General features: G+C 38.5%; 1 protein-coding gene across 4 annotated transcripts in view; it reads right to left on the bottom strand.

Annotated features, from left to right (window-relative positions):
- The window catches only part of vti1a (vesicle transport through interaction with t-SNAREs 1A), a 295,526-nt gene that overhangs the window by 98,196 nt on the left and 171,567 nt on the right, over positions 1-25,763 (bottom strand). The window lies entirely within an intron of this gene.

The following is a 25,763-nucleotide window of genomic DNA, read 5'->3' on the forward strand; positions in this document are numbered from 1 at the left end:
CCCTGTATCTCTAATCTAAACTAAAGTCAGAGGGTGAAAGTTTAAAGGAGATGTGCAGGGCAAGTTTCATTTTATGCAAGACTGGTGGGTGCCTGGTACATGCTTCAAGGGGTGGTAGTGGCACTTAAGAAGCTTTTAGATAGGAAAATGGATATGCAAGGAATGGAGGGACATGGATCACATGCAAACAGAGGAGATTAATTTAACTTGGCATCACATTCGGTACAGACATTGTGGATTGAAGGACCTGTTCCTGTGCAACACTGTTATATGTTTTGTGAAGCATTCCTTCATTGTGACTGTGTTCAAATCCTGAAACTTACTACCAACAGCACCCGACTATCTTCACCAGAAAACCTTCTCTGGGCAATTGGTGATGGGCAATAATTCCAGCATGCTTAGATCCCAAAAATATTAAGAACACCTTTCCCATATGATCTTCAAGCATGATGACACCATGAACGTGCAAAGCATTTCAAGCTGACAAATATTGGTCCTGTCACCTGATGGTTCATGTGTTAAGAGCAGGTGTGGAATTACTAATCCACACTGAGTGAGGACATCACTTAAATAATGGATCCCGACAAGTTGAACGTTCTGTCAAATCACTCACTATTTTGAAATCTTTTGTGGATCTGTGAAGCATTTTGCCAACCTGCTTCAGAAAATTTGTACAGAGTATAACCCTACTCTCCCCTAATTGTGGTTTCAAGCAAAGAGTTTGATTAGGGGAGAGGGGGTGGCAAGAAATAAATAAGTAACCCTTCAAGGAAGAGATAATGTTAAAGCCCAAATTGACTTCTTAAAAGTGCAAAGAATAAACTAAACATAACCCCTGCAGTAAGCAGAACATGCAGATGGCTTAGAGCAGGGCAGTGTTGATAGTTAATGACATGGTATTTGAATGAGAATTAAGTAGCATTGCCATCCTTAGAATAGAATAAAATTGCTGTAAGCAGTATATTGATGTAGTAGAAACATATACATGGATACATTTGAAACGGAATTACCACCGTATAAAATGAATGTAATCTATTCAATGGAGTAAAATAAATAAATAAAACAGGTGTTGCTAATGGCAGTATTGCTGTATTACACCAGAAAAGCTTTAAAAATGATGCTGATAGCACATATTGACATGCCATGATTTATGACTAAATGCTTTTAAGAGCTTTAAACTTATGGAACAATCTTAGCGTGATGGATCAAAATGTTTTTAAAACTCAAACAGCTAAATTAAAGATAGTATATGATTCCACCATGATAAAATCATATCATTTGAGTATGCCCCAAGATGGCTAATAATTTGATATCATAGTTTCAAAAGATATGGAAATGCAAAGCCATACCCAATACTTGATTTGCTGATTGAATTGGGCAAAATGCTTACTCGATTTTTGAAGAAAGCCAATAAAATGGTCTTTAACTCTGAATTGATATACATTACATGAAGAATGTCAAGGGAAATCATGCAATATTCTGTCCTTGAGTCTACTTGATTTTTGCTCATTTCTTAATGCTTCATAATTGTAATATTACTTTAAACAGGTCGTGGATTCCAAGTTGCTAGTAAAGAGTTGCAAAGAATGCCCGTAATATACAGTAAATACAATTTCAAACTTTGCTTTTAGCAATGCTGAACTGACAATGTCATATAAAAAAGTCGGTTGTTTAACAAGTTCTCATGCTTAGATGTTTACTTTTCTCCTGAGTTGAATGTGTAAATTGTGTCCGAAAACACCCCATAAAAGCAGGTTATCTGGCTAACTCTGTATAGCTAAGATTTTAATAAGAGAGAAAACCAGATAAAAGAAAGTGTTGCTGTATGCTATCATAGCACATTAGCAATGGGACTGAAAGATCAAGGTGATTTCTAAATTTCCACAGCTTTTCTTTTCAATAACCTCAAAATATTTTCTACCATCATTAAAAGACACCATACTATATTATTAGGGAATCACAAACTCAGTTGACAGTACCTGAACCCTTCTGTCAGTGGATCATCAACTTCCTGACAGACAGGAAGCAGCATGTGAGGCTGGGAAAGCACATCTCGGACCTGCAGACTCTCAGCATAGGAGCACTGCAAGGCTGTGTACTCTCCTCTCTCCTTTACTCACTCAACACCAATGACTGCACCTCCACAGACTCCTCTGTCAAGCTTCTCAAGTTTGCGCACGACACAACCCTGATTGGACTGATCCAGGACGGGGAGGAATCTGCCTACTGACAGGAAGTGACACAGCTGGCATCATGGTGCCATCGTAACAACCTGGAGCTCAATGCTCTTAAGACGGTAGAATTGATTGTAGACTTTAGGAGAGCTCCCCCTCCCCTCCCCCCACTCACCATCAACAACGCCATAGTCACATCTGTGGAGTCATTTCAGTTCCTTGGAACCATCATCTCCAGGGACCTTAAATGGGGGGCCACCATCGACTCCACAGTCAAACAGGCCCAACAGAGGATGTACTTCCTGCGGCAGCTGAGAAAACACAATCTGCCACAGGCAATGATGGTCTAGTTTTATACTGCCATCATAGAGTTTGTCCTCACCTTCTCCATCATGGTCTGGTTTGGCTCAGCCACCAAGCATGACATCCAGAGGCTGCAGCACATCATTCGATCAGCCGAGAAGATTGTTGGCTGCAACCTTCCCCCCATCGACGAACTGTATACTGCAAGGGCCAGGAAGAGAGCGGGTAAGATCATCTCTGACCCATCCCACCCTGGCCACAAAATCTCTTTGAAGCACTTCCCTCTGGAAGGCGACTCCGGACTGTTAAAGCTGCCACAGCCAGACATAAAAACAACTTTTTTTCCATGAGCAGTAGCTCTATTCAACAGCCAAAAGTCGTCCTTTTGCTCTTGTATTTTATTTCATTCTTCACATATTTAAATTATAAAGTTTTAGTTTTAATTGTCGACTATATATAGTGTTGTTACTTGCGAGCAAAGCACCAAGGCAAATTCCTTGTATGTATACATATTTGGCTAATAAAATGTATTCAATTCAATTGAATTAAAATAAATTGGTTGTATTTTTAATCTGTGTGCCGTCCTCAAAAAGCAAGAACATAAGTAACCAGAATCTGTCACAGACACAAAATACTGGAGTAACTCAGTGAGACAGGCAGCATCCCTGGAGAGAAGGAATGGGTGACGTATCAGGTCGAGGCCATATGCTCAGGGCCGTTTTTACAGCATTATGGGCCCCCGGGCAAAGCAGTGTACTGGGGCCCCTACCGTTACTCTCCCCCACCCCCCTTTCCCTACCAGCCCCCCCCTGTCGTGCCGGCGAAGAGCACTTACCGAAAAGCACTTAGCGATGGATTTAGGGTGCTACATTGTTGCGAAAAGCACTTACAGATCGCTGTGAGAAGCACTTAGACCGAAAATGTTGTGAAAAAAGCACTTATTGAACCTACATTTTTAAAGTAGTATTTATTTATTGCAAGTCACTTAACATACACAGATCAGCATGGGGCCCCTATGCTCGTGGGCCCCCGGGCAAGTGCCCATCAGGCCCATGCGTTAAGACAGCCCTGCATATGCTGCCTGTCCGACTGAGTTCCTCCAGCATTTTGTGTCAACCTTCGGCGTAAACCAGCATCTGCAATTCCTTCCTATATCAGTAAGATGTGAGAGTGAACACAAATGTACATATACCTTAATTAAACAAGAGCAGAGGAACTGGTATAATGATAAAATTGAAAGCAGTGTACATAAATATACAAACCATTCATAAAACAATTAACAGTACAAATAGAAATAAATGCGAAGGATATAATAGCCATCCCAAAGATAAGATTGCGAATTAATTGAGCTGGGAATTAAATATTCCAGGACATTTAACTTTGATGAGGGTTTGGCAAAGTGGACAGAAAGCAGGACAGCCCTATTAAAGAATAGTGCTGCGTGTATCCTCCGGCAGCAGGCCTGGCTTGCCCGCTGTCCCCAGGAGGCAAGCTGCCGAGCTTTGCCTTGCTTGTCCCCGAGCACAGGAGAGGAGGGAGAAGAGATCCAAGATGGCGGCGGAGGGCACAAGGAACAAAGGGCTGGTGAGCAGACCGGCTGCAGGAGTCAGTGCAGTGCACCTCGACGATGGAAGGGGCCACTAGACGCCTTGCAGCAGCAGCCTGCAAGAGGCTCTGCTGGCTCGGGTGCCACTCCAAGAGGCCGAATGTGCGCACCTGAAGCGACCAGAAGCAGTGGAGGACATAGCATAAGTGCCATTTATATATTCCTATATAGGCAAAAATAAATCAGTAGAAATAGTGGTCAGGCTGTGACTATCTATCTTTGTTTGAGCAAAGGAAAGTTTATAAGTTGCCAAAAAGTAGTATTGGGAAATGGGCAAATTTCCTGAATTTAACTAAGGAGGGTGAGGGAATGATAGGCAAAATAAAAGCACAAGACGAGAGCAAGCTACTGAGAAACATGGCAGGATAAGGAAGCTTCTACAGACATGCAAAAAGAGAAAAAAAACATGTTAATGCTAGTCTCTTCCAGACTGAGCCAGGAGAAAGTATATTAGGATAAAAGGAAAGGCAGAGAAATTAAATAAATACTTTGCATCGGTCTTCACAGTAGAGGACACAGAAAATCACCTGGAAATATTGGAACGCTACAGAATGAAGAGAAGGGCAAAGAAATAGAATTTGCAATTAAAAACCTAATGGGAATTAATGGGACACAAAATGACACCTTGAAAAGGTAGCAAACGTAATGCCAATATTTAAGAAAGGAGGGAGAGAGAGAAAACAGGAAACTATAGATCAGTTGGCCTGACATCAGTAGTTGGGAAAATATTGGATTCTATTATTAAGGAAGTGGCAACTTGATACTTAGAAAATAATAATTGGATTTGGCAGAGTCAACATGGATTTATGAAAGAGAAATCATGTTTGACAAGGGTGACTTCCTGGGTATATTGTGATAATATAAACAGTTCAATTCCAGTTGAGAAACTGTGACGAATTGGGTGCAGCAAGGATATGTGTGAAATACCTTTTAAGTGTTCGAAATTATTAATGATTTAGATGAGGAGATTGAAATCGAAATTTATGGATGATGCAAAGGTAGATTTTTGGGGGTGGCAGGGGTGGATACAGATGAATAGGCAGGGACTTGGCTGATGGAATAGAATGTGGAAACCTGTGAGACTATCTACTTTGGTGGGAGTAATACAAAGCAGAGTATTCTTTAAATAGTAAGAACATGAAAGGCACTGGTGTTCAGAGAGATGCATGCACGAATCACTGAAAGTTGACATGCAGTTGGTCTATCTCACAAGAGGATCTGAGCACACAAGTGGAGACATCTTGTTACAAATATATAAGGCGTGTGTGAGACCGGACCTGGAATATCGAGTACAGATTTGTGAGTACAACCATGGCTATTACTCTCAACTGATGTAACAATGCAACAATTCAGCAGACTAATTCCAAAGGTGGGTGATTAGTTCTGCAAAGAGAGATTAAGGAGTGGGCCTACATCACTATAAAGTTTATTTATTTATAGAGGAGAAGTTTTTTTATACAGTCATAGAGTCATACAGCTAAATAGCAAGCTTTGGCCCACCTTGTCCATGCCAACCAAGTTGGCATACTGGACCAGTCCAATTTGCCTACATTTGACCCAAAGCCCTCTAAAGCCTCGATCGATATATCCATCCAAATGTCTTTTAAAAGTCATAATTGTATCTAAGTCTATAGCTTCCTCTGGCAGCTCATTTCAGATATGAACTACCCTCAGAGTGAAAAAAGTTTCCTTGAAGTCCCTCTTAAATCTTTCCTCATTACCTTGTCATTAGTTTTAGAATCCTTTATCCTGGCTGTGAGTGTTCACTTTATCCATTATATTAATTATCTTGTACAACTCAATAAAGGTAACCCCTCAGCCCACTCCTCTCAAAAGAAGAAAGTCCCATCCTATCCAAATTCTCCCTCTAACTCAAGCCCACAAACCAAGGTGACATTCTTGCTAATCTTTTTGCACCCTTTCCAAAAAAAGACATTGAACCTTTGGAATGTTTCTGCCAAAGGGCTGTGGAAATTCAGTCACCCAACATATTCAAGACAAATATAGACTTTAAGCTCAGGAGAAGATGCATACTGATTAGTGCAGAAAAATGACACTAATATTATCCCCAGATTAGCAATTAATAAAGTTATCTATGATTATATTAAACGGGAGGTGAATGGTTTACTTTAACTCTATTACTTGTGTCCTTATTTACACAAGCCTGTTTTGATGAGACTGTATGTGTAATATCCACTATGGTCAATCATAGCATTTCTAATAATTATTGGTGTCTGCATTAATGACACCATTACATCAGGAAACGACAATTATTCTATTTAACTTTTCTTTGGATCACACAAAGTTGCTTTCCCTCTCCTCGACCATTCCTATGGACGTATCTAACTTTCTTATTCTATCAACTTGTTTTGGTTTAAGGAGTATGGCTCCGTCTTCCTCTTCAGGACCAACTTTGAGAACATTCATTGTTCTGTCAGATGTGGCCATTTGTTTGCTGATGAACTGACTTTTGCAGAGATTGAAGTAGAAATGATGAGCATCCACCAAGAAGCCTTTTAATAGAGCATGTAGTTTCAACTAATTACATATTTTCATATGTTGTTGCAGATTACATTTTCTTTGTGCATTTTATTTAATAAATATGTAGTAAACTACAGAAATCTTTGACAAACTTGCATTGTAATGGCAATTCATAGCTAAATAATCTTTTTTTTCATAAATGTATAACATTGGTTATACTTGCTTTAGCACAATCTTAGATTGGATTATTTCCAACAGTGGCATTTTTGGCAATCACCCTCCTCTTTAGATCAATATTTTAATAGATCAGTTGAATAAGAGCCAACAATAATTGACATCAGCACACAGGCTTAATGACAAAATAGCAGACATTTTAAAAGACACTAAGACATATACACGACATCAACTTGTTATGAGAAAGAAATGAACTGAGCACAATTGAGCACACTTCAACTTCAGATGCAGTAAAGAAAGGCAGCATTTCAAATTAAAGTGGAGGCAAACTATTTAAAATAAAACAAAAGATTTAGATGGATTCCAGATAAAACAAGGAAAAAATGGAGGGTGGGAAGGAGAAATGAGGAGTAGGAAGGAAGTAAATGTAGAAATGAATAAAGGAGAAACATGCTATGTGCTAGAATATTACTTATCCAGCTAAATTATTCCACTAATAGGTGTATAGGAAGCCTAAAACATGTTTCCCTCACCATAATTATTTTGACAAATTCTTGGTGCTGTAACATGAAAGCCTATACAAGGAGAGCCAGGTTGTGGATTATGCAGGATCACAGTTCTTCAGCCAGAACGGTACAATAAGTCAAATGGCCTCTTTTTGTGCCATAAAGTGCGATGATTTGATGATTTCGAGTTTAGGATGTCAAAATCTCTGATCTCAGTTTTGAAATGAAGCTGTGTAACTTGCAATATTTTAACACATTATTAGAGTAAAACTGAGATAACAATAGCTCTGAGCAGATTGTTCATAAATTTATTTGCCAATTAATTTTTTTAACATCAATTTCCCCAAATCGCAAAGAGAAAGATTATCTGCTTTATTGATTTTATACATATCTGAGGAATTGAAACAAAAAAGTCTGCCAAATTTTGGATTACAAGATTTTAGTCCTGGGTATTAAGCAGTTGTTACAGTTTTCTTTTCTCAAGATTTTCTGTTCATTCGGTAGCAACTCATTTATTAAGAATCATTCCAATCAGAGTTGATGATGAGGCGTATCAACAATTGTGTTCATTAAGAGTTAGAAGACATTTTGTTGGAGAAAATGTGATAGTGGAAATTTATCTTTGGTCACCACCGCTAAAAATGCTGGAATAGAATCATTGAAGTACAGCTTTTTGAAGTTAATGGAATTAAATATCAGGAGGAACAGGAGGAAAGCACAATATGGGGCCAATACTACAGTTTCAATTTAGCACTAATGACAAGATTCCATGGAAGGAATGCAAAAACTGAAAGAGACATTTAAAATGGTATCAAAAGCTACGCTGGGCTATTTGTTTACTGCAGTGTGACAATCTTTTCTTTTTAAGTGAAAGTAGACAATAGAGACTGTGACAGCAGGGAAGAATCCACAGAGGGCGCAAGAATTGGCAAGCCAGGCTCAGCTGGACACACATACTGTACCTCGGGGATTACTGATCAGGATATATTCTGCAGCAGCAGCAAAGAATGTGCAATGTATTGGCAGGTGTCCCAGTCACAGTGTACAGACTTACAAGAGCTAAATAGACACCCTCTCAAGCATGCAAACCAGACATTAAAGCCTTTGCAACAAGGTCTTCACCTCTGGAAAGTTCAACCAGTTGAATGAAGCATCAGAACTTCATCACTAGCTTGGTACTCTGTTGACGTTATACAGGAAGTATCATATCCTACTCTTGGCCAAGAGTCACCCTCGCATCAACGCATTGCTAGTGATGATGTACAGGTAAGCTGGGAGAGGAGTGATGGAGAAAGGGACCATGAAAATGTGTCTGTTTTTTAACTTCTACCAATTCATATATCAAGCCCAGTCCCTGCTTCAATTCTGCCTGAAGACCAATTTATGGTAGATCCCTCTGGCTCAACATTGAGATTAAGGATCTGAGCAGTCTCTTTATTAGTTGAAACTGCAAGGACTACACCACTTGCATGTGGAAGAAGGAACTAAGTTATGCCTATGTGTAAATTACAGAGTGTTAGATTGCTAAATGTTGTTATAATTTTGACCAATCCAAAAATACTTAATTCCCACTGCTTTCTGGTCTTGCCTTTTTCTGTTTGGTGATTGGCAACCAGAAGATTCATTTAAAAAGCTATCAATAACTATGCCAGGCTATTTGTTTACTTCAGCTTGACAAAATATTCTTATTAAGTGAAAAATTGATCATTTCTACCATGAAAAAGGATTTGTGTCACATGAATTTTATTCAGATTTTTTGGAAAAGGGAAATGGAAGTAGTTTATATGGACTTTAGATAAGGTTCCACATGGTTGGCTGCTCTGGAAGGTTTGATCACATGGGATCCAAGGAGAGCTAGCTAACTTGACACAGAATTGGCTTCATGATAGGAAGTAGTTGGTAGTGATGGAAGATTCCTTTTTGGTCTGGAGGCCTGTGACCAGTGGTGTGCCTCATGGATCAGTGCTGGGCCCATCATGTCATTGAGTATAGACATTGGGATGCTGTGATAGTTGTATAAGACATTGGTGTAGTCACAGTTGGCATACTGTGTTCAGTGTTGGCCACCTTGGCACAGGAAAGATGCCATTAAACTTCAAAGGCTGCAGAGAACATTTACAAGGATGTTGCGAGGACTCGAGGGCTTGAGCTATTAGGAACAATTGGGCAGTCTAGGACTGTATTACCTGGAGCACAGGAAGTTAAGGGATGATCTTGTAGAGGTGTTTAAAAAGTAAGGGGAATAGATAGGGTGAATGCACAGAATCTTTTTCAGAGGTTTAAGGTGAGAGGGGAAAGGTTTAATAGGAACCTGAGAGGCAACTTTATTTTTACATAGAGGGTGGTGGCTATATGGAATGAGCTGCCAGAGGAAGTAGTCGAAGCACATACAATAACATTTAAAAGACATTTAGACAAATAAATGGATAGGAAAGTTTCAGAGGGATATGGTCTAAACTCAGGCAAATGAGACTCACTTAAATGGGGCAGCGACGAGTTGGGCAGAAGGGCCTGTTTCTGTGCTGCATGAGGTCACTGGACACAATGATGCTGACCCTTGTTAATGTCGAAGAAATATGTAGTTGGTTACAGAATTAATGTAGGAGGGGGGCAGTGATATTGTGGGAGGCTAGTAAGTGGCTTTTGCATGTCTGAGATATGAACTGGGGAAACCCAGGTGCACCTTACAATAAAAGGATATTCTAAGTGATGCAACGGCAGCATTATGTTCCATCCTGACGGCATCATAGAACAGTACAGCACAGGAATGACAATGTTCAATGTCAGCCCACAATGTTTATGCTGAATATGATGCCTAGCTGAACTAATCTCTTCTGCCTGCACATGAGCCATATCCCTCTATTCCCTGCACTTCCATGTCCAAAAGCCTCTTAAATGCCACTATGATATCTGCCTCCGCCACCGCCCCTGGCAATATGTTCCAGGCCCCCACCACCCTCTGTGTAAACATTTGCCCCGCACATCTCCATTAAACTTTCCTCCTCTCACCTTATAGCTATGCCCTCTAGTGTTAGACATTTCCACCCTGCGTAAAAGGTTCTGACTGTCAAAACCTGCTGGTTCAAACCTCTGCAAGTTTGCCCATGTTTTACATACCATGTGGTCCTGGTGAGTATTGTAAATCATCTGCAGAGCAGTGCAACACTTACAAGTCAACAACTTGTTCAATTACATATCTGGTTGTCATACCTGTTTCAGTATATCAGTTTAGGGTGTAATGTTGTTAAATTCCACAAAGCTGTTAATAACTTCAGAACAAGTGGGTATCCCTTATCTCTGAGCAGTGAACAATAGTTTACCGTATAGTTGAAAATATAAAGCAGGGTAAAATGACACAGGTCAAAAACATAGTAGATGTTACAGTGTCCTGTGCACATCTAAATAAACAATTGTATTTACACAGCAGTTGCACATCGAGGGAGTGTAAGTCCTTAAAGACGATGAATACTCCTGTGTGATCTATTTGCACCTTAAATTACACATGGTTGCATTTGATGGCAGCTTGACGCAATGGGATACCAGCCAGTGCCTCTAGCATGAGTGTCGACTCCGTCTGATGGCAAAAAATGATTGCACACCCTGGCAAACAAGCCTTCAACCAACCGGCTGATAACATTTAGAGATCTTGTGAATATTTCCACCAAAGGACTAGACAAATTCAGAATGAGAATAGTTGTAAAAAACTTGACAAACTCTAGCAAAGTAAAGCTAGCAGGGTCATTTGGCAGCAAGTGTTGTCCCAAATGCTGCAAATGTTTGCTGCCACCTAGTACATCGAGACACTTCTGTTTCAACATATCATACTTGCATATACTGTATGCTTTAAAGATGTGACCAGTAAAATAGATAAGGGGGAATTCATGAATGTAGGATTCTGGAAGACTTCCAATGAGGCCTCTCACATATTAGTTAATATGTGAGAAGCAGTAACACAGAGGGTGAAAATACAGATTGCAGTAAATACTCGGGAATCCATGCTTGTGCCCCAACATTTCATAAACCATAGGGATGATTGACCTCAGCGGTTTAAATGCCATTTTTCTAAGTTCATTGACAAAACCAAAGAGCTTCAAGGGGATATGGACAAGCTGAGTGAGTGGGTGAGAATATGGCAATATAAAATCTGCAATTTTAAAGTGTGCATTTTGGCACACAACAAAAAAAAATTGAGTATTTGTTAATGATGCGAGTCTGGGTAATGCTGATGATCAAAGAGACCTACATATGCTTGTACACGTCACTTAAGGTCCAAATGCAGGTGCAGCTAATCACTAGGAAGGTAGATGACATGTTAGTCTTTATTGCAAGAAAATTTGAATACTAGAATCAGAAGATCGTATTGCAATTGTGTGGGGACTTGCTGAGATCACATTGGGATCATTTAGTATAATTTGGATGTTTTTGTCACAGAGCGAGCGCAGCGACGATTCACCAGATTGGTTCTAGGGATGATGGATTTACTGCACAAGTAGAGAACTAGTAGACTGGGATAGACACAAAATGCTGGGGTAACTCAGCGGGTCGGGCAGCATCTCTGGAAAGAAGGAATGCTTTCCTTCGAGACCCTTCTTCAGAGTAGACTGGGATTATTTTTGGAGCATAATAGAAGAAGAAGAGCTCTCACTGAATTTTTCAAGATTTTTAAAGCGCTTGACAGGCTTTATGCAGGGAGGATGTTTTCCTTGGCTGAGGAATTTAGGACCAGTTTCAGAATACTGGGTAAGCCATTTAGCACAGACACGAGGAGAAATGTCTTCAGACGGAGGGTGGTAAATAGTAAATAATTCCCTGCCACAGTAGGCTGTGGAAGCTTAATTGTTGTACATGTCCAAAGTACAGATTGATAGGGATATGAGAAAAGCACCGGAAAGTGGAATGCTGAGGTAGATCAGACTTGATTTTGATGAATGGCAGAGCAAACCCAAAGGGTCAGATGACCCAATCCTGCTCCTATTTCTTGATTCTCATACACAACTGCTGATCTGCAGTTTGTCTTAGAGCTATAGGTTTATGAGAAGCACGCCACTGCTGCTTCTGCAATCCACGATGATGCCACTTCCATCTTAGATGCCATCAAAAAAACAAAGCAAAACTGTACGAGGTCTACTGTGGGGGAGGTGATCCATACAATGCTACAATGGTCACTACATAAGAATTTCAAAGATCTCGAAAAGTAAACTCACAAGTGCTGTGAAGTACAAGATTAAAGATGCAATGAGCCACAGTTAAACTGATAAAGCCATGTTAAAATAATGTAACTAAGTGATGACCTACTTCTCCAAGTACAATGCTCATACACTGTCTTACATGGTTGAATTAATTGTGAAGATCGGTGGCTTCCTGACAAGGATTTAACTGTAGAGGATTGATCCACTATATCCTCTTCCATCAAGCTCTCCCAGGTTCTGAACATGACAAATTCACCCCTTTCTTTAAAAAAAGGTGTTAAGAAGTTTTTGCCCAGAGGATTAAAAGAAATCCTGAATGAGCCAAGTTGAATTAATCATAAATCACATTACAAAATATTGCAAAAGGCAAAACAAGAAAAAGTAATCTTTCACATTTTCACATCTTACCAGGAAATCACAGCTCTGACAGACACGGTTACTTACATGCCAATGATGTCTGCTTTAAAAAAAAAAAAGAACCAATATCAATGCAATTTTGCAGCCAATATTGACTTCTGACATATTTTTGGGCTCATTTTCTTATTTGCAGATTTGATCTAAACTAGATTTCATTATATATACTGTTTTATTCATTGCATTTCCTATTAAGATTTTCATTCTGAAGATATTTTAAAGTTTGCACTGCTAATTTTTTAGGTAAATGCAAGGGCCATCGCTGGCGGATGGTGTGGCTAACAGAGCATTATACATTTCACTGAACTTTAATAGAACCAAAAGTGGGTTTTACATATCCCATAGGTCAAGAGTTCCCAACCTGGGGTAAATTTGAAAGAAAAATTTCCCCAGGGGGTAAATTTGAACAAAATAATATTGTTAAAAACAGTATTTTTAAATTTCCCCATTGTCAGTTGCTTTATTATGGTAGAAGTGTAAACTCAAATTACTGAACAAAACAGGGTGGGGGTAAATTTACTTTTGAAAAAGTTGCCTGGGGTAAATGGGACGAAAAAGGTTGGGGACCCCTGCCATAGGTGAAATTCTTTATCGAAATAAGCAAATGTTCAGTAATGCTTTCAGTTAGACTCTGGTGCCTCCTTTCTGATAAACACTGCTGTGACTATTCTGAGGAAAAACATATATAACAAATTACTCCTGTTTCTATTATTCATTTTATGTTATTCAATCACATCACTGCACATCTGCGCGGCTGGCTTTTTCTCGTTGTTAAAAAAAAATTCCTTCATTTATATTTATGATTTCCCCAGATTAATTTTATAATAATTTATAGAGGGTTAAAAAAAAATAGCATTTCAATGCCTTCAACAATTTTACTTGCTGGTTAATGTAAACCTTCATAATAAGCGAAGTGTAATAAATTTAGAAAATTAATCACCACAAGAGGTGATTTTTGCATTTCCTGTTCCCATCCTGGTTTCTTTGGGGGTTTATGGAGAAATTTCACTGGGTTAGTTCTTGCAATGAAAAAGTCATCTCATGAGGAAAGATATACATTTGGACCACTATCTTTGGTGTTTAGAAAAATGAAATGTGATCTTTCTGGAAGTATAGACAATAGGTGCAGTAGGCCATTCGGCCCTTCGAGCCAGCACCGCCATTCACTGTGATCATGGCTGATCATCCACAATCAGTACCCTGTTCCTGCCTTCTCCTCATATCCCTTGACTCGGCTATCTTTAAGAGCTATATCTAACTCTCTCTTGAAAGCATCCAGAGAATTGGTCTCTACTGCCTTCTGAAGCAGAGAATTCCATAGATTCACAACTCTTCGGGTGAATTTTTTTTTCCTCATCTCCGTTCTAAATGGCTTACTCTTATTTCTAAACTGTGGCCCCTGGTTCTGGACTCCCCCAACATCGTACAACATTCAAGGGGGAGAATGACAATTTTTTTCGTATTTCTTATACTCGCCATGGCCACTCTGAAGGAGTGGATGTGATAGTGAGTGTATGAAAAAACTGAGAGGATATATACAGACAAAATGCTGGAGTAACTCAGTGGGTCAGGCAGCATCTCTGGAGAAAATGGATGCAATGTCTTTAACAATCATCAAGGTTGAGAGAGACTTTTGGATTACAGGTCAACCAGGGTTATGGGATCAGGTAGAGAAGTGGAGTTGAGGCCAGCCATCAAATAAGCTGTAATGTTATTGAAGGGCAGATCAGGTTCAAGAACCATGTGGCTTATTTCTGCTACTATGTGTTATTCCTGCTACCAACCAATATAAACACAAATGTGACCATAGAACTATTTTTGGCAGTCAAGTAGCATCAATGCACTATGAAAGGTTAATGGAATTTAAAGTTTCCATTGCTTTATTAGAATCAGAATTTAAATTAAGATGAAAGTGATGCTGTGTAGCTGTATCGAATGCTGAATTGCCCTTTCATCTCTGGTACCCAGGCTCAAATTCAATTCAGATCGATGTGATCTAAGTCTTCCATCTGCAATCTCTAAGGGTGATTGGTAGGGAGTTCTCCTTAATAAAGACTTGGTCAATTGACACATCTTCCAAGAAAAATCTGTTCTCAATTTGAAACTAATTGGCATCTCCCTCACAGTGGCCATGGGCTAGCTAGTGTAAGAAATAGAAAATAAAATTGATAAGTACAGTAGGGGGTGAATTTAGGAAGTCAGTACATTTAGAAAAAAATCAGAATTTTGCAGAACAGAAGGACACACTTTTACCAATGACAAGGATGCTAGCTATCGGCAAGAAATATCTAATTAGTCCAATTACCCATATGCTGTTATATTTTTCTTTTCAAAATAATTATTAAGTGCTGTTTGAAAAGCTGTCATAGATTCTCCTTGCACTCCTCTTTCTAGTAGAACATTCTATACATTTAAAACATTTTACATGAAAGAATATAGTCTAACCTGTACCTTCAATCATTGGGAAATTATTTTAAATTTCACCATTTAATTACTGACACTGACCAGTAGAAATGGTTCTTATACCCAGTGTACTTTATCCAAACATCTCAATTTTGATAATGTCTGAGAATTCATCTGCTTGCCTTGCTCAAAAAAAGGCCCCAATCTCTAATTTTTCTCAAAACTATTCTCACATGCCTGTCATTTTCCTTTGCATGCTTTGATTTATTGTAAAAGGACAGTGATTTTGTACAACATTTTAACCATAATCAGCATCACCTCTGCATATGTGATTTACAATTTATAAAATTATTCACATATCAATAATTAGAAAATTAAAATCATCTATCAACTAGCACAATTAACCAACTTAATAGAATACATAGCAGTTAAAAGTGAAAGTCCAGTGCAGTTTTGTTGAAATAACTAAAAATAATTTTACCACAAAATCATATTTAATAAGAATCTACCTGATTTGAACAACCTAATTTCACAGAAAATAGCTTGAAATGTCTATAATGAACTTATTAGTGTCTTAACAGGAGCAGCAAAAAGTGTAGGCAACATGCATTAACTGCAACGGTTCCAACACTGACACCTTGAGGCAAAGAGGGAGCTTTATTCTGCATCTGTCTAAACTTTATTGGACCTGGGAATGCTACATGCTGACACTAAGCCTTTTAAAAGAGCAAAATTATGTTCCCTATCATCAACACCTTGGGGAGCACTATGAAAAATCACACTAAGTGCAAATCACAACACACCACTGCTCTGGCAAAGCATAACTGAAGTGACAGTCCTTGGAGATGCTGTTGTTTAGACCAAAATGTGCTCTTCCACCATCAAACCGAAGCCAAAGCTGAAGTTACAGACAGTAGTCAATATGTCTTGAATCATGGCATTTGCAAATGAACTCAATAAACCATTGATAAATAAAGCCTTATACTCAAACTTTCCCTTAACCATGAGGCATTGAAAATGATCTGTAATCTGCAAAAATAAACATAAAAACACACGTGACTTTAATAGAAATAAGAACCTCAGTGCAGCAGGAATTTTTTGCAAGGTTAAGATCAAATGGGCTCTTTTATAAAATGATTTGATTTTAGATTTATAAGATGCATACTTCTCCGTCACCTGATCATTTAATTCATTACTTTGAATTTAATGATATAATTCCTTGGCACTGCAAGACAGAGTCAAAATGCATCATTGGAAAAAATCAAATTTCTATTTTTCAGCAACACTACTGAAACTCCACTGTATGATGTGCTGGGAGACCTTGCAAAAAACTCAAAAGTTGGGTATTAGCAAGAGGTACAGTACTCGAAGTAGTTTAGATTTTAAGAAAACTCATTAGCAATGTGTACGATGTAGTAGGAGCACTGAGGAACGAGAACGATCTTTAATATAGACTAAAAGGAAAGGAAGTTGGGTGATTAGCAATTTGGTGTGAATAAGGTGAAGGGAGCAATAGATTGACATAAATTTAATGCGAAAGAGAGAGAGACAGAGACAGGGAGAGAGAGAGAAAGAAAGAGAGGGAGACAGAAAGAAAGAGGAGGGAGAGAGGGAGAGGGAGAGGGGGAGTGGGAGGGGGAGAGGGAGAGGGAGAGGGAGAGGGAGAGGGAGAGGGAGAGGGAGAGGGAGAGGGAGAGGGAGAGGGAGAGGGAGAGGGAGAGGGAGAGGGAGAGGGAGAGGGAGAGGGAGAGGGAGAGGGAGAGGGAGAGGGAGAGGGAGAGGGAGAGGGAGAGGGAGAGAAAGAGAAAGAGAAAGAGAAAGAGAAAGGGAGAGAAAGAGAAAGAGAAAGGGAGAGAAGAGAAAGAGAAAGGGAGAGGGTAAGGGGGAGAGGGAGAGAGGGGAAGAGATAAAAATAAAATTAGAGGAAGATAAACATTTGGGGACAGGGTTGGGGAAATGGATAGGGTGGTGGATCGGTACTTCAGTTTTCTACAGAACAGATTAGTGTCATGATAAATCTCACAATAATAGCATCTAGCTATGAAGAATTAGTTAAACAGTAAAGGCGTGCCACTTTGCAGGCCCCCTTTTGCTCATTTCAGTGGAGAGGCCCCAAGAGATCACTTTAGCAAATGCATTTATTTTATCATGAGAGGTCTAATGATCTGTCTTGATAGGGTAACAAGTGTTTTAGATTATTATGCACTATCCTCTGTTTGAAAAGGTTGCCCCTCAGGTCCCTTTTATATCTTTCTCCTCCCACTTTAAAACCTTTCTTCTCTAGTTTTAAACTCCCCTACTTTGGGGAAGAAACTGTGGATATTGACTTTTTCTGTACCCCTCGTGACTTTATAAACTTCTGTAAGGGTCATCCCTTAGCCTCCTGTGCAGCTGTAGCATGATGTCCCAGCCCCTGTACTCAACACACTGACCGAATAAGGCAATCATGCCAAACACCTTTCTCCCACCCTGTCTACCTATGTGGTCACCTTCATGGAACTATGTACTGTACCTCTTTCTCTCTATGTTCTATATCACTCCCCAGGACCATACCATTTGACATTCTGGACCAGTTTACCATGCAGTATCTCCAATAACTTACCCACCACTGAAGCAAGGCTCACCAGTCTACAGTTCCCAGGCTATTCTTTACAGCCATCCGTAAACAGAGAAAATATATGGAATAAACAGAAATACAGTGCCCTCCATAAAGTTTGGGGCAAAGACACATCATTTATTAATTTGCTTCTGTACTCCACAATTTGAGATTTGTAATAGAAAAAAATCACATGTAGTTAAAGTGACATTGCCAGATTTAAATAAAGGCCGTTTTTATACATTTTGGTTTCACCATGTAGAAATTACAGCAGTGTTTATACATAGTCCCCCCATTTCAGGGCACCATAATGTTTGGAATGCCGCAATGTCATGTAAATGAAAGTAGTCATGTTTAGTATTTTGTTTCATATCCTTTGCATGCAATAACTGCGTGATATCTGCGATTCATGGACATCACCAGTTGCTGGGTGTCTTCTCTGGTGATGCTCTGCCAGGCCTGTATTGCAGCCATCTTTAGCTTATGCTTGTTTTGGGGGGCTAGTCCCCTTCAGTTTTCTCTTCAGAATATAAAAGGCATGCTCAATTGGGTTCAGATCAGGTGATTGACTTGGCCACTCAAGAATTGACCATTTTTTAGCTTTGAAAAACCCCTTTGTTGCTTTCGCAGTATGTTTGGGATTATTGTCTTGCTGTAGAATGAACCGCCGGCCAATGAGTTTTGAGGCATTTGTTTGAACTTGAGCAGATAGGATGTGTCTATACACTTCAGAATTCATTATGCCACTGCCATCAGCAGTTAGATCATCAATGAAGATAAGTGAGCCAGTACCTTCAGCAGCCATACATGCCCAGGCCATAACACCCCCACCACCGTGTTTCACAGACGAGGTGGTATGCTTCGGATCTTGGTCAGTTCCTTCTCTCCTCCATACTTTGCTCTTACCATCACTCTGATATAAGTTAATCTTCATCTCATCTGTCCACAGGACCTTTTTCCAGAACTGTGGTTGCTCTTCTAAGTACTTCTTGGCAAACTGAAACCGGGCCATCCTATTTTTGGGGCTAACCAGTGGTTTGCGTCTTGCAGTGTAGCCTTTATATTTCTGTTCAGGAAGTCTTCTGCGGACAGTGGTCCTTGTCAAATCCGCACCTGACTCCTGAAGAGTGTTTCTGATCTGTCGGACAGGTGTTTGGGGATTTTTCTTTATTATAGAGAGAATACTTCTGTCATCAGCTGCGGCGATCTTCCTTGGCTTGCCAGTCCCTTTGCGATTAGTAAGCTCACCAGTGCTCTCTTCTTAATGATGTTCTAAACTGTTAATTTTGGTAAGCCTAAGGTTTGGCTGATGTCTCTAACAGTTTTATTCTTGGTTCTCAGTCTCATAATGGCTTCTTTGACTTTCATTTGCCTCATGTTGAGAAAGAGCAATAAAAGTTTCCAAAGGTGATGGAAAGACTGGAGGAAAGACTAGGTGCTGAGAGCTCTCTTATACCTGCATTAAAGAGGCATTTAAACACACCTGAGCAATTACAAACACCTGTGAAGCCATGTGTCCCAAACATTATGGTGCCCTGAAATGGGGGGGGACTGTGTATAAACACTGCTGTAATTTCTACATGGTGAAACCAAAATGTATGAAAATGACCTTTATTAAAATCTGACAATGTGCACTTTACCCCATGTGATTTTTTCTCAAATTGTGGAGTACAGAGGCAAATAAATAAACGACTGGTCTTTGTCCCAAACATTATGGAGGGCACTGTATATTGTTACTCAGTTCAAATGCTAGAATTCCCTTGCCAACAGTATTGTTCATTCAATAAAAAGACAACAAGAACTATTGGCTTAGAAGCATTTTGGGATGGATGAGAATTTTTTGCCACACCAGGAATCGCCCCGTTCCGAACAATGAATAAATACACAAATAAATAAAAAGATTGATCTATGTTTTTGAAAAGATGATTATTCAGCACATAACTCACACTTGTTGGCTTGATTTCATTAAACAAATTGTAGGAAATAACATGTTAATGTTGAAATTGCTAAAAAAAAAATTGCATTTTATGCCAAACATTGAATTTGTCTTTTTAAAAGGAAAATGTATTAAACCCATAGAAAGCCTATAACTAAAGAATACTGTTCACGTTTCAGAAGATTTATCCACAGTAGCTTACAAACAGCTAAAATGTGTTATATTATTGGCTCAAAGACAAAATGTTCGAGAAAATGTATGTGTACTGAGAAACACACGAAGAAGTTGGATTGTAGATGGCTCTATTCAGTAAAATAATTTGTATGAAAAGCTTTTGAACGCTCTACTGATAAAATACTATTCACTGCTATTATATAGCTCAGCTAAGGTCACCGCAATCTGTGCATAGTAAAAATGTTTCTAAATTGAGTCACTAACTGGTTTCTTGAAAACTTTGCAACCCTATTCTATCTTTTCAAACAAGGAATGTTAACATTTCTTGGATAAATCCAATTGTTCTTTGTGCATTTTCAATCACAGATTACAGGCTTGTTTTAACCTCCAAAAACTCATTCACTATTTTACTTCCTATCAAACTAAATCATGCTTTGGGGCCAGAAAATAAATTTAGACTAAATGTGGTAACTGTCCACCTGGTAAAAAGATTACTTTTGGAAAATTTAATTGTTCTTCGTATTAAAAGCAGACGAAAGAAATAATTTGAACTAATTTAACACTTATTATATCCTTAATTCTATCAGAGTTACAGCACCATAAAATTACCTCTGATATGTGGTCACTGCAATGTTGTAAACAAATTGTTTCACAAAGAGTGAGGATCAAAATTAGCTTCTCAGTTATTTCAATAACAGTTAAAAAAAACAGAGGCAGAGCAGAGATTTATTTTGTGTCAATGGGTGCACATTTGCAAGTGTTTTGTACGTGTGAGTGGGGAATGAGAGCAAATGAAATCACTTGCAATCACCATGGTTCAAATGATATTCTCCTGCTATAACCCACATTCAGTCTCAACACCAGACAAGACTTTACAGAGAAGCTTTACATTTTTCTTTTTATTAATGCACTGAGGCCTGCTAAATATTTTCCATAGAAATATTATCTGAGTTACAAATGATATAAGGCCATCATCTTTAAATACAGGTATATTGGCAGTTCGCATGAGCTCTGTTTTATGTTAAATTGGAAAAGCAAAGGGTTATTTACCCAAAAATAGTGATTTGTAATCCCATTAAAATTTTACTCGAGGGGCCAAAGATACAAAGAAATTGAAAGTGTTGTAATTAACCAATTGGGCTATTTCTAGCCATACCCTGCATTACATCCCTCAAAAAGGTTTCAAAGCATTTCAAATGAAATTAAATGCTATGACGTAATACACAAAAACACAGCAATCATTATGCATGCAAATACCAACGAGATAAAATTAAACTGTTGTGTGAATCAGAAACAAAATTGGCTGATATGCTGCATAGAAACTAGGCTGATAATCTGTATGAAAAAATGGCGATTCAAATTATAGCATGGATTCCGAAATACCCACTTGGGCCATCAATTTAAGAAGTGAATCCAATGACAAGACATCCAAAAACGCTGCATCCCCTCAGCAATGCACTAGAATGTCAACCTACATGAGCAATTCATATCCTGATGTTAAATTCACTTGTTTCACAATCGAAAAACCGAGTGTAGAAACTGAGGAGTGTCTGAAGAAGGGTCACAACCCGAAACGTCACCTACCCAGGTTCTCCAGAGATGCTGCCTGACCTGCTGAGTTACAGCAGCATTCTTTGTATTTTTGTGTTTCATAATAGAATTGGAATGCAGCACATAAGGAAAATGGCTCCAAATTGATGATCAACATTAAATGGTCAGCATCTTTAATTTAATAAAACCAGATTTAAAAGGAATATTTCATTAAATACAGTGAATGATAACAGCAAAATAATTATTTAGTGATTCAAATACTATTTCAATTAAAAGACAATCATAATTTCCTAGCATTATTTATGTTTTTTCAACCTAATCAAGTTTTTTCAAAAAGGTACTGGGTTTAACTGATTAGACATAACATCAACATCTGTTTTGGATGTTTCATTAATGCAAATGCAAGCAAAACCTGTTGAAATTCATATCTGCTCTGGCAGCTACCTGAAAATCATTGAATCTATAATTTCAAAAGGAAACACATTTTTCCAACACAAAATTGCATTTGAAAATCTGATAATTCACTCAGCATTACATTTGGATTCACAAAAAGAGACACGGGAGGGGGCAGTCATCTGAATTTTATCAGACATCATTTAAGATTACACAGTATTAGGCACTGATTGGGGGAAGTTTCAGATAAAATTTGGTCAGGAACCTCAGTCTACTGTTTACCATTTAAATAATGATAAAAAAACTGTTTCTCTTCTTACTGCTCATCATTTTTTCCTGCCGCATAAAAGATCACCATCTAAACCATGGAAGAACTAGAAGAATGACCAAAGTATGGCAAAGGAAAGGAACCATAAATTTTAAAACAAATTGCTTGAATAGCCAAAAACAAACTGTTGGAAGATCTCAACAATACAAGCAGCATCTGTGGAGGCAAAAGAACAGTCTACCTTTCAGCTTGCAAACCTGCATCATGAATCCGAACAAATAATATTTATCTTTTCGAAAATAAAACATTTTCTCAGTACAAGAAGGGTTTAAATAATAATATATATTGAATAAAATAAATGAATGATATTGAATAAAATAAATTAAATACATTTGATTATTATTAAAGCAATATACTTCATTAGAATTTTTGTCATTACTATATTTGTTTGGAATAACTACACACTGGATGGCATGATAAAGCCTTAATAACAGGTCTCCATTCATCCATTATTTTTTAGTCATCTATTATGTTAATAACAATTAATGAAGTTAAAAAAACCCTCAAAATATATTATCACAATAGGATGAAAGCTTTGTATTGTGGTACAACTTAAAAGCAACTAATAGAAACATAGAAAATATATGCAGAAGGAGGCCATTTGGCCCTTCGAGCCAGCACCGCCATTCATTGTGATCATGGCTGATCATCCATACTACAAACCACTTTAGCTGTTTATATTAAAAGCAGAGCTTAAGAAAGTTTGCAGATAATCATGCATTTGACTTTCAGTTCAAGTATGCACATATGTTTTAATTCCACTCTTTCTTGATGTTATTCATAATATAATATACAACAGGATCAGAACCTTTTTGCTAGTTAGCAAACTATTCCAATATAACCTGGCAGCATTACAGTCAAGGTAAAGACACCTTTAGATATTCATCGCAATGCTCGGTATGGCACGGAGATTAATCTCACTTGAGACTGAGCTCATGTTCGGGGCCTACTTAATTACGCTTATAATTTGAATTATCAAGTATTTTTGGCCTAAAACCCTCACATTCATCAATTCAGAGACAGAATTTCAAGAACTTTAAAAAAATCATTTATGAAAGATTATGTGGAACCTGTCTAAACAGGTGATTATAACGAGATCAAAAAAACAAACTGCTGGACGGTAAAGCAGCATCTGTGGGGGAAAGGTAAGCCAACGTTTTTTGCTCCTGGTGCTAGCATCTACAGTCTCTAGTACCTCCACTATATCAAAACGCTTTTAGACAATAGACAATAGACAATAGGTGCAGGAGTAGGCCATTTGGCCCATCGAGCCAGCACCGCCATTGAATGTGATCATGGCTGATCATTCTCAATCAGTACCCCGTTCCTGCCTTCTCCCCATACCCCCTGACTCCGCTATCATTGAGCTCTATCTAGCTCTTTCTTGAAAGCATCCAGAGAATTGGTCTCCACTGCCTTCTGAGGCAGAGAATTCCACAGATTTACAACTCTGAGTGAAAACGTTTTTCCTCATCTCCATTCTAAATGGCCTACCCCTTATTCTTAAACTGTGGCCCCTGGTTCTGGACTCCCCCAACATTGGGAACATGTTTCCTGCCTCTAACGTGTCCAATCCTTTAATAATCTTATATGTTTCAATAAGATCCCCTCTCATCCTTCTAAATTCCAGCGTATACAAGCCTAGTCGCTGCAGTCTTTCAACATACGGCAGTCCTGCCATTCCGGGAATTAACCTAGTGAACCTACGCTGCACTCCCTCAATAGCAAGAATGTCCTTCCTCAAATTTGGAGACCAAAACTGCACACAGTATTCCTGGTGCGGTCTCACTAGGGCCCTGTACAACTGCTCCTATACTCAACTCCTCTTGTCATAAAGGCCAACATGCATTAGCTTTCTTCACTGTCTGCTGTACCTGCAAACTAACTTAAAGTGACTGATGAACAAGGACACCCAGATCTCTTTGTACTTCCCCATTTCCTAACTTGACACTATTCAGATAATAATCTGCCTTCCTGTTCTTACCACCAAAGTGGATAACCTCACATTTATCCACATTAAACTGCATCTGCCATGCATCTGCCCACTCACACAACCTGGCCAAGTCACCCTGCATCCTCATAGCATCCTCCTCACAGTTCACACTGCCACCCAGCTTTGTGTCATCTTTTGCAATTCTACTTCATTGTTTTAATTTTTCCATGTTTGACCACTACCAACTTTCTTAACAGGTCACTTTTTGAGAAATTATGCAGTGTCTTTCTTCAGTGCCTGATGATTTCTTATGCTCTGAACTTACATTTATTCATATTGAATCAGTACAGAGTTTTTGCATTTCAGTCTATCTTTGTTTATTCAATCGCTAATTTAAGGTATCCTATTTGCTGTGGTATTTTTGTTTATATTTACACTAAGTAACACTTTTTCTTGGCAGGTTTGCAAATGATTATCGACTTGACATTAGGTTCCTTATAATTTAAAAGAGAACAGGAAGCTGCCAAGATAATTCTACAGGAGTCATAAAATGACAAAAATGTACTGATATTATTCTAGAGTTGCAACATTCAATCTGAAAAATATTAATAATATCTTTTGTAGTGGAATGTGATCAACTATACGGTAAGCAGTTTGCTTTCATGAAATTAAGTACCAAAATGTTTTAAAATAAATGCTAATGGAAATTCGGCACCCCATGGAAAATGCTAACATTACACTTGGGTAACTAGTTTAAAATCTACAACATTGCTGCGGTAATATGGATCAGAGCTTTACTTAGTATCTGGCAATGTTATACAGGTACTCCTCAGCTTCCGATGGGGTTCCGTTCCGAGAAACCCATCGGAAACCGACAGTATTGCAAGTCAAAATGCATTGAACACGTGGGATCACGTGTCCGGAAGCAGGCGGCGGCGCGCTAAGGGTTGCTGCCGTTTGCACCATTGCAAAGTCGAACTATCGCAAGTCGAAACATCGTAAGCTGAGGAGTACCTGTACTAAATTTAGATAGCTCTGAAACCATCTCTCAACAATAAAACCAGAAAAATCATTCACTATTTACAATTATATTCCTCACTCTCATAACCATGGAATTTTTTTTTGCCCTTTCAAAATAAAACCGAGATACATGGAGATCATGTTTATGGGCGTTGCAGTGGAAATAAAGACATTTTCAATACATTTTCTAAAAAGTGTACTGACTTCTGCATAAAGATTAAACCAGGTGTGTATTATTGGTGCTGTAGATCACTAAAATCAGACATTTATGCTGCAAAAGCCAAACTATGCTCTTCATTTGTTCTTACCAGTGATCCAGAATCCACAATACAATACAATTTAAATTTAAACATTAATGAGTCAAGACATATATTTGAGGCCGCTGCATATACCACGAACACAACTTTACGCAGACTATTATTTTCAATTATATGCATCCAATTGTACCTGCATTTTAACAAGGAAACCTAATTATTAACATTTTCTAGTCATTTGGCACTAACATACATCATGAATCATTGATGTATTCTGATCTATAGTCTGCCGATTTATCACCAAAACTGCATATACTATTGTAGTACA

The sequence above is a fragment of the Rhinoraja longicauda genome, chromosome 16, assembly GCF_053455715.1.
Source record: "Rhinoraja longicauda isolate Sanriku21f chromosome 16, sRhiLon1.1, whole genome shotgun sequence".
Classification (NCBI taxonomy): Eukaryota; Metazoa; Chordata; class Chondrichthyes; order Rajiformes; family Arhynchobatidae; genus Rhinoraja; species Rhinoraja longicauda.